The sequence below is a fragment of the Coenobita brevimanus genome, chromosome 47 (genome assembly GCF_032717465.1).
Source record: "Coenobita brevimanus isolate Jiangsu-jjx chromosome 47, ASM3271746v2, whole genome shotgun sequence".
NCBI classification, from domain to species: Eukaryota; Metazoa; Arthropoda; class Malacostraca; order Decapoda; family Coenobitidae; genus Coenobita; species Coenobita brevimanus.
Window position 1 is genome coordinate 6,477,986 of NC_137000.1, and position 8,645 is coordinate 6,486,630.

Here is an 8,645-nt window from a genome sequence, read left to right on the forward strand (position 1 = left end):
CAGCTCTCAGATCAAATTATATCAACCACAAAATAATTGTCAGGAGTACAAACCAGTGGGAAGTGACCTCCTACCCCCGTCTCTCTCTCTCTCTCTCTCTCTCACACACACACACACACACACACACACAACTCACCCACCCTGGCCACTCCCCCTCCCCATTCACAGGTGAGGGCGTGTATGAGGAGGCGGTGAGGAGTGAGGTACAAAGATGAGGAGAGCTTTGAGGAAGAAAAGAGCTCCGGAGAATGAAAAGGAGGCTCGCTGGAGAAAAGAGCCCTGCGGAAGAGCTGCTCGATCTCTGTTGTTGGGTAAGATTTATGCTCTGTTATGTTATGCGTAGGGGAGGGGGGTTCAATAGGGGGGGTTCAAGGGCAGACTCGAGGCTCAAGGTCCCATGCTTAGCGCCTCCAGAGTGTGTTATGCTCAGGTCTACGAAATACAGGAGGAAATAAGAGAATAATATGGTTAACACTATATGGTAAAGTTTTCAAGTGTTTCAGAATTCCTCTCTCTCTCTCTCTCTCTCTCTCACACACACACACACACACACACACACACACACACACACACACACTCCTGAAGTGATTAATATTAGGTTAGGCCTGAGCACGACCACTGGATTTACTACTATTACTACTACTACTACTACTATTACCCAACGGAACGGCATCACACACACATACACACACACACACACACACACACACAGAGTACTGTATAGTTATGCCCTCAAAATAATCCCATGCAAGAAGGAAAAAAAAAAACACAGGTAAAGTAATCGACTCTTTTCTTTCTTTCTTTACGATACTCACTCAGAAAATACACAAGCGACCTAGACAGTGTTCAGAAAGCAAGTTATACAATAATTCTACCCAGGGAGCTGCGACATAAATTTTAACAGCATAGATGACGTACTTAATGCCAGATTCTTTAACGCAGGATGGTAATAAAAAGCGAGTTACAGGACTGACCACTGCCACTCCTTACTAAAATATCTCTCTCTTTTTACTGACTCTACTTTTCTTACTTCTGGACGTTTTATCTTTCTACTTTCCTGATTTTTTTTTTACTTATGTCTGAGCTTTATTTCTGCTCTTGTGATTTTCCTGTTTTTCGTCTATTGTTGCTTCTCCCCCTCCCCCTCCTCTCTCTCTCTCCATCTCTCTCTCTCCCCATTTTTTAATCAGTACTGAACTCTTTCGGTAATGTCATCTGTGGTTTCTCTGTGGTTTGTGTATCTGCGTAACTTTATCCTCACTCGTTCTGTAACTCCCCTATCTATCATTCCATCTTCACCCCCTGGATCCTCATTCCCGAAGTCCTTACTCCTAACTCCTGCCCTTATCAGCTGTCACTGCTTCACACATCACTCCAACCTTACTCCTCTTGTCACTCTCTCGGTTCTCATTCTTTTCCCATTTCTTCAATCCTCAGTTCCTCACTCTTCTCGTCACATCCTCGATTCCAGTTCCAGCCTCACTCTTCCTGTCATCCCCTAAGTCCTCACTCCTTCCTCATTATTCCCGTCAATCCCTCGGTCCTCACTACAGCCATACTCTTCCCATCACTCCTACTATCCTCACTCATCCCATCCTTCCTCTGTCCTCGCTCCTCCCATCACTCCCTCGATTCTCACTCCCTCACTTGATCCTGCGAGGTGAGGTGGGCCGTAAAGCATGAGGGAGAAGGTCTATCCTCATCCTCACTCTTCACGTCACTCCCTCTATCCTCACTTCCCCTATCCCTCTATCCTCACTCCTTCCATCACTGCCTCGGTCCTCACTCCATCCTGCGAGGTGAGGTGGGCGGTGTGGGGCATGAGGGAGGCGGTGACCTGACCCACCATGCCGGCCCACCCACCCACGATTCCCCAGCGGCGCCCAGGCCAGGTGATGCAGCCTAGCCAACGGGGTTACCTGCCTACCTGCCTCCCTGCCTGCCATACACATCTACTACTAGGGACTCACTTGTAACCCTGTTCTGCTCTTGCTACCGAATAATGTTTTTTTGTTCACATTATGGGCGCCTCCCGTCATACTGCAGACTAATGAAGGGGTTACCAGGTATTTTACTACCTGCCCTACACACCTGACGCAATGGACTCACTCTGTTCTTGCCACTGACTAACGATTTCATTTAGCTTCGGACTGCTTCTCTTTGCTCGGTAGCCTAGTGAAGGGATTACCTGCCTGCCTATCCTCCCCTACACACCTAGGGCGAAATATAACATCGTAATTCTAGTTTATTCTTGCTACCGACTAATGATTGCATTCAGCTTGGGATTGCCTCTCATCGTGCTGCGTCTTAGTCAACACGGTTACCTGCCTGCTTACCTGCCCTGCACACCTAGCGCTATGGAGTCACCCGTAACCCCATTTTGTTCTTGCTACCACAAGACCATTTGTTAACTCGTCGTCTTAAAAAAAAAAAAAAAAATCTACATTATCCTTTTCCATTGCTGCAACTTAGCGAACAATTTACCAGCCAACCTACCCTATTAACCCCTTCAATGTGATGACGTATTATTCAACTAAATTCTTCGTAATTAGGGGCCCCTTTATTTAACACAGGACAGACCTCAGGTAGTGGAAGGGTTAATGATGGCTGTGGGTAACTCCTCCAGTATGATAAGTCCCTCTAAGCTGAAAGAAATCGTCCGGAAACAGCAAGCGGATATAAGATAAGTCACCTGATTGAAGGTGTTACGAGGAAGTACAGGTAGTCATCATGGGCCAGAGATGTTTTCAAAAATATCTGTAAAAATGATGCTGTAAATTAGGGGATCTGGCAAATCACCTTTAGGCTGTATGGTATGGAACAAACGAACATTAATGAGTAATTTTTTTTTATAATTTACAGGGGTTACTAAAAAAAAAAAAATAAAAATAAAGGATCGTCCAAAAAGCTACTTAAATCGGAAAGGCCCTTTATCATTGTTACTTTTTCTCCATATAACAAAGTGCTCATTCGTGCTACTGCCATGTTACTTAATTCATGCTTTCTGTATTCAAATTTAACCCATTCACACCGACGACATGGTTTTCATTCTATTTCTCTTGGCCTGAAACGATATTATTCATCCAGGGAGAGACTTTGAATTAGAGGGGGGGAGATGCTGCCTGTATTATCTCGTTCAGTCGGAGAGATCTTTCCTAACTAACGAAAATTATCTGGAAGTAGCAAGAAGAAAAAACTTCGTACTGAAGGGGTTCGTAGTTGTCTCTTGTTATCTCGTGGTTAAAGACAGACTCCGATTACTCTTTCGGAACGTGAGAAATTTTGATTATTCTTGGTCTTGCTAATGCCAGTCTATTTCATTCATTAGGGGTGGCATCTCGTCGTAAAGACTTAACGGGCAAGAATGGGTAAGGTAGGGTAGGGTAGGGTAGGGCACGGTAGAGTAAGGTAGGGTAGGTAGGAGTAAGGCTGGGTACGGTAAAGTGGGGTAGGGTAGAGAGTAGAGTAGATTTAGGGTACGGCAGGGTAGGATAATGTGGGGTTGGGTTGGGTTGGGTTGGGTCGGGTTGGGTAGGGTAGGGTAAAGTGGAGTAGGGTAGGATGGAGTAGGGTAAAGTGGGGTCGGGTAGGGTTGGGGATGGTAGGGAAGGATTGAGCAGGCTAAGGTCGAGTGGGATAAGGTAGGGCAGGAGAGTGATTGAAAGGGTAAGCAAGGGTCGTGGAGGAGAGATAGAAGTGAAAGCTAAGAAGAGAATAAGACAGGAAATGGATGACAATATACGGCAGGACAGAGAGAGCAAGGAAGAAGACTGGCATGTGAGAAGAGCAGATGATGATGATGATGATAATAATAATAATAATAATAATAATAATAATAATAATAATAATGAAGACTGGCATGTGAGAAGAGCAGATGATGATGATGATTATGATAATAATAATAATAATAATAATAATAATAATAATAATAATAATAATAATAATGATCGCTACCAGAAACCATCACCACACTATCGCATCACTCACCACAAGGCCCTGCCCGTACACCATCACTAAACCACAGCATCACCAACAACATACACTATCACCACCACCACGACTAGTAACCATCACTGCCCACACACACCATCACCAGTCTAGCTACCACCACCACTAACCCAAACTATCACCATCACCACCACTTCCACCACAACTAACTTTAACACAGCATTACCATTACCGTAAGCACACACTGTAGCCACCAACACATACCCCCATCACCACCAATGCTACCACCATCAACAGGAAATACCATCTACGTCACACCACAAGCCCAAATTATTACCAGCACACACCAACACATCATCACCAATACCAGCCTCTGCCACCTCCACCGCAGCCACAACCACACACCTTGCAACCCTACCACCACCACCACCACCACCGCAGCCACTGCCACACACCTCTAACCCTACCATCACCATTCCCCACCACACCGACACACCCACCACCACAGCTCACTGACTCCGCGAGGCCTAATGGAGCCGAGGCGATGGCAGGTAAAGAGAAAGACTGAGGCGGAAAGGGAGAGAGCTGAATGAGGCAGGGGAGAGTGGGATAGGCATAGTGAAGAGGGTAGAGAGAAGACTGCGATAGCTGGAAGAGGCAGACAGAACTAAACATATAGAAAGCGAGAGCAGACAGTTATAGGCAAGGTAGAGAGAAACAGACTGAGATAGGTAGAAGAGAGAGAAACAGAGGGTAGGTAAGTGCAGAGGAAGATGGACATAGTAACGAAGATAAAACGAGACAGCATGAGACTGAGATACAAGCAGACAGCAAGCCAACAAAAGGCAGGTATGAAAGTAGAAGGAAACAGGTAGAGAAAGGCAGAGCTAGGTGGGCAGAGATGAAGAACGATGGAGGCAAAAGATAAGGGTAGATCAGACAGCGTGAGGCAGCTAGAGAAGCAAAGTGAGGAAGGTACACAGGAAAAGTGAGGAGGATGGAGACAAACAGAGTACGGGTGTCAGGGGTTGGAAGGGCGAGTGGGTGGAAGTAGAGAGTGATTATTCCAGCCAGGAGAGAGGGAAAAGGTTGGAGGGTGGGAGGGGAGAAGAAAGGAGAGAACTTATAACGGGCTGGTTTGAGGAAGGAAGAAAATTAGAATGGGGAGAAATTGGGACATGACCAGCACAGACAGAAAGAGGAAAGACTTTTAAAGCAGGTACATTAAAATGACCAGAGAAAACAGACAGTGATGTTAATGCCGTAGAATATTTCTGAAACAGGAAGAGTGAGGGAAAACAGGTAGTGTAACAGAAACAAGCGGGTGAAGCAGAGATTGATAAAGCAAGATAGACGCACGTGGATAAAAAAAAAAAAAAAAAAACAGGCACAGAGGGAGACAGAGGGAAGAAGAGAGGCAGAAGGACCAGGCAAGCAGCAGGAGCCTGCAAGAACACGAGAACATAAGAATAGATGACAACTGCAGTAACACAGCTAACACATACTAGGAAGCTCCTGTCTATGAATATGAGCAAACTAGAATATAAAGGCATAAGAACACAGCTTAACTGCAGTAACAGGTTAACCCATCTAGACACACTGCGCAGCGCAAGACTCTGCCCCGCCCATCAAAACTTGCAGCTGACACAGACAGGCAAAAGTAAAAAGGAATACTAAGGATTGAACATGGAAGAGGTTCGAGACACAGACGGACAGGCAGACACAGATGGGCTGGCAGGTACAGCAAGGTAGAATGACCTAAGAAGAGACAAACAGGGGGAAGAACAGATAGGCTGAAGAAACAAGAAAGGGAGCAGTTGGTAGGAACATCGAGACAGACAGACCCGTTATATCTCCAAGAGACGGGAAGACAGAGACAGGCAGGCAACAGGCCGAAGCAAGGAAAGGTAAAGAAATAAGACAGGAAAAAGACAGACAGGCAGGCAGGCAGGTAGAGGCAAGGAAAGGCTGACCACTGAAACACGGAGACAGAGACAGACACACCAAGCAGGCTGGCAGAGGGAAAGAAAGGCAATTCCATGAAAAAGGGAGACGGAGACAGACAAAAAGACAGGCAGGAGGAGGCAGGGTAAGGCAGACCCATGAGAGAGGGAGATGGAGACAGGCAAGCAGACGGGCACAGACAGGCGGGCAGACCAATGAGAGAAGCAGACAGAGCCAAGAAGGCGGGGGAGAGGTAGAAACAAGGAAACGCAAAGCAAGAGGACAGGGAGACAGAGACAGACAAACGTGGCAGACAGAGGCAAGGAAAGGCAGAGAAATGAAACAGGCAGTGAGACAGACAAGCAGGCGGGCACAGCAGTCACCTGGGAAGCGTGGAGCCGAGCCTGAACCCCGTCACCAACACCTCAAATACTCCCCTAATCCCTCGCCTCCGGACCCAAAGCGCGACCGGGACAAAGGTGTGACAAAGAGCCTGACACAAGAGCGGTCGACAGATTAGGATGGGACATAGAAGGGGAGCCTTTGTTCTTGTTTTGTGCCCCCGCTGACAAAGTAGGGGGAGGGGCGGCCTGACGGGGGAGAGGTGGGTGGAGGGGTACTGGGTAGATCTATGGGTAATATGTGGATTTCCAAACATCCTCTCTTTTCCACAAAAAATGAAGAGAAAGGAAAGAAAGCGTCTAAAGAAATGAATATGGAATGGAAGGATGAAAGCTGGGAGTCATCGGTAGGTGTACAGGTAATGTATAGGCCTGTAACTCCCACCATCCGCAGTAACATGATGAAGACTTAAAAGAGGTGAAAAAGATTGCAATAAAATGTTATATACAGACAGGATGGAGGGAGAAAAAGAGGGTCGATCGATTGGAAACAGGCCATCCAACTCCCACCCTCAATCCCTCTCACAACTCACTCACTCGCTAACTAAAATGAGAGGCAGAAAGCAGGCAGATGGGTAATACAGACCTTTCAACTCCCAATCTCACTCAAAAAAAAAGAAATAAAGAAAGATAAAGCAAACTGTACTAAAGGGGATGAAGGTTTAGTCTATAGATAATGTACAGAGCCTCAAACCCCAGCCCCACACCTTCACACGATCAAAAAAAAAAAAAAAAAAAAAAGTAAAAATAATCATTAACAATTACAATAAATAATAGGGATGGAGAGAGGGACAAAAGGTAAGTCATTTGGAAATACGGGTCCTCAAATATGGATCCTCGAAGTCCCACCTCATCTCTTCTCACAAAAAACGGGGTAGGGAGTGAAAAGGTAACGATAATTATAGAAAAGATTAGGGCGGTGGTGGATTGAGGGAATATATAAGGCAGGAAATTAAATAACAGATAGGCCCTCCAACACCCAGCTGCACAAAAAAGAAAAAAAATTGAAAAACAAGACAGAAATGAAAGATAGACGGAAGGAAAGACCATTTGATATTTAATCAGTGTTACATAAACCCACTAACTCTCATCCCAATTTCTTCCTCTACCTTCCCTCTAAAAAAAAAAAAGGAAATATAAATGTAATAAATGTAAATGATTAAGGAAAAACTGGAGGGACTGAAGGTAGGTCAACCCCTCGTCACCCTCTCCCCCCCCCCCCCCCAAAAAAAAAAGGGAGAGAGAGAAAAAACAAGAAATTTACGAAGGGGGGATTGGGGAATTTGTCGATGGCTAATATACACCCCACCGTCCCTTCCACACACACAAAAAAAGGAAAATGATAAAAAATGAGAGAAAGTAGGGGAAAGGGAAGGTGAAAGACGGGGAGAGAGGGGATAGGAGTGGAGATGGGGGACGGGGAGTAAGATGGGAGGGGAGGTGGGATGGAGGGAGAAATGGGACAGGAAAGGTGGGATGGATTGGGTTAGGTGGGATAGAGAGGGTACATAATTGGCAAAAGGCAGATGGAAAGAAAGGATGGAATGGGATGGTTGATGAAGGGTCGAGATGGCACAAGATGGACTTTGGGTAGAGGGATGGAGGGAATGGTCAGTGGGCGTAGGGATGGATGGGCTAGGGAAGGAGGCAGAGAGGAGGGAAGAGGAGGCAGGAGAGGGAGGTAAAGGGGTTAGGGAGGAAGGAAGACGATAAAAGGAGGAAAGGGGGTAGGGGAGGAAGGAAGGAAGGAAGGAAGGAAAGGGGTAGGATTGGCAGAGAGAAGGAAGAGATGAAAGTGATGGAAGAGACAGTCATTGAACAGAAAAAGGGAGGAAGAGAGTGATAACCTTGACAGAAAGAAGGAAGAAAATATGATGATGGAAAGAATGGATCAGAGAAGGGGAAGAGAAATGGAAGCAAGAAAGAGAGGCAAAAGACGGTAAACGGTGATAAGAATGGAGAGAAAGGGAGAAAGAAGGGACTAGGGCCGGTAGAGGGAAGAAAGAATTTATGGAAAGGGAAGAGACAGTAAGAAACACCTCATTCCTCTCTTCCACTTCTTAACGTTTCTAATCTTACTGACTGTAGTATCTTTCTCCACTTATTCTCTCTCTCTCTCTCTCTCTCTCTCTCTCTCTCTCTCTCTCTCTCTCTCTCTCTCTCTCTCAAATTAAATACTTGTCTCATAATATCTAAGTCGCATGTAAACTGCTTATCAGAAGTTTAAGATTTGTGCCATCGTAATCATCATCGTCATCCATCGCCTACTTCTCACTAGTACGTTTCCAGGCCAAAAAAAATAAATAAATAAAAAAAATAAAGAAAATCAAAACTGTACACAAACTATCAATA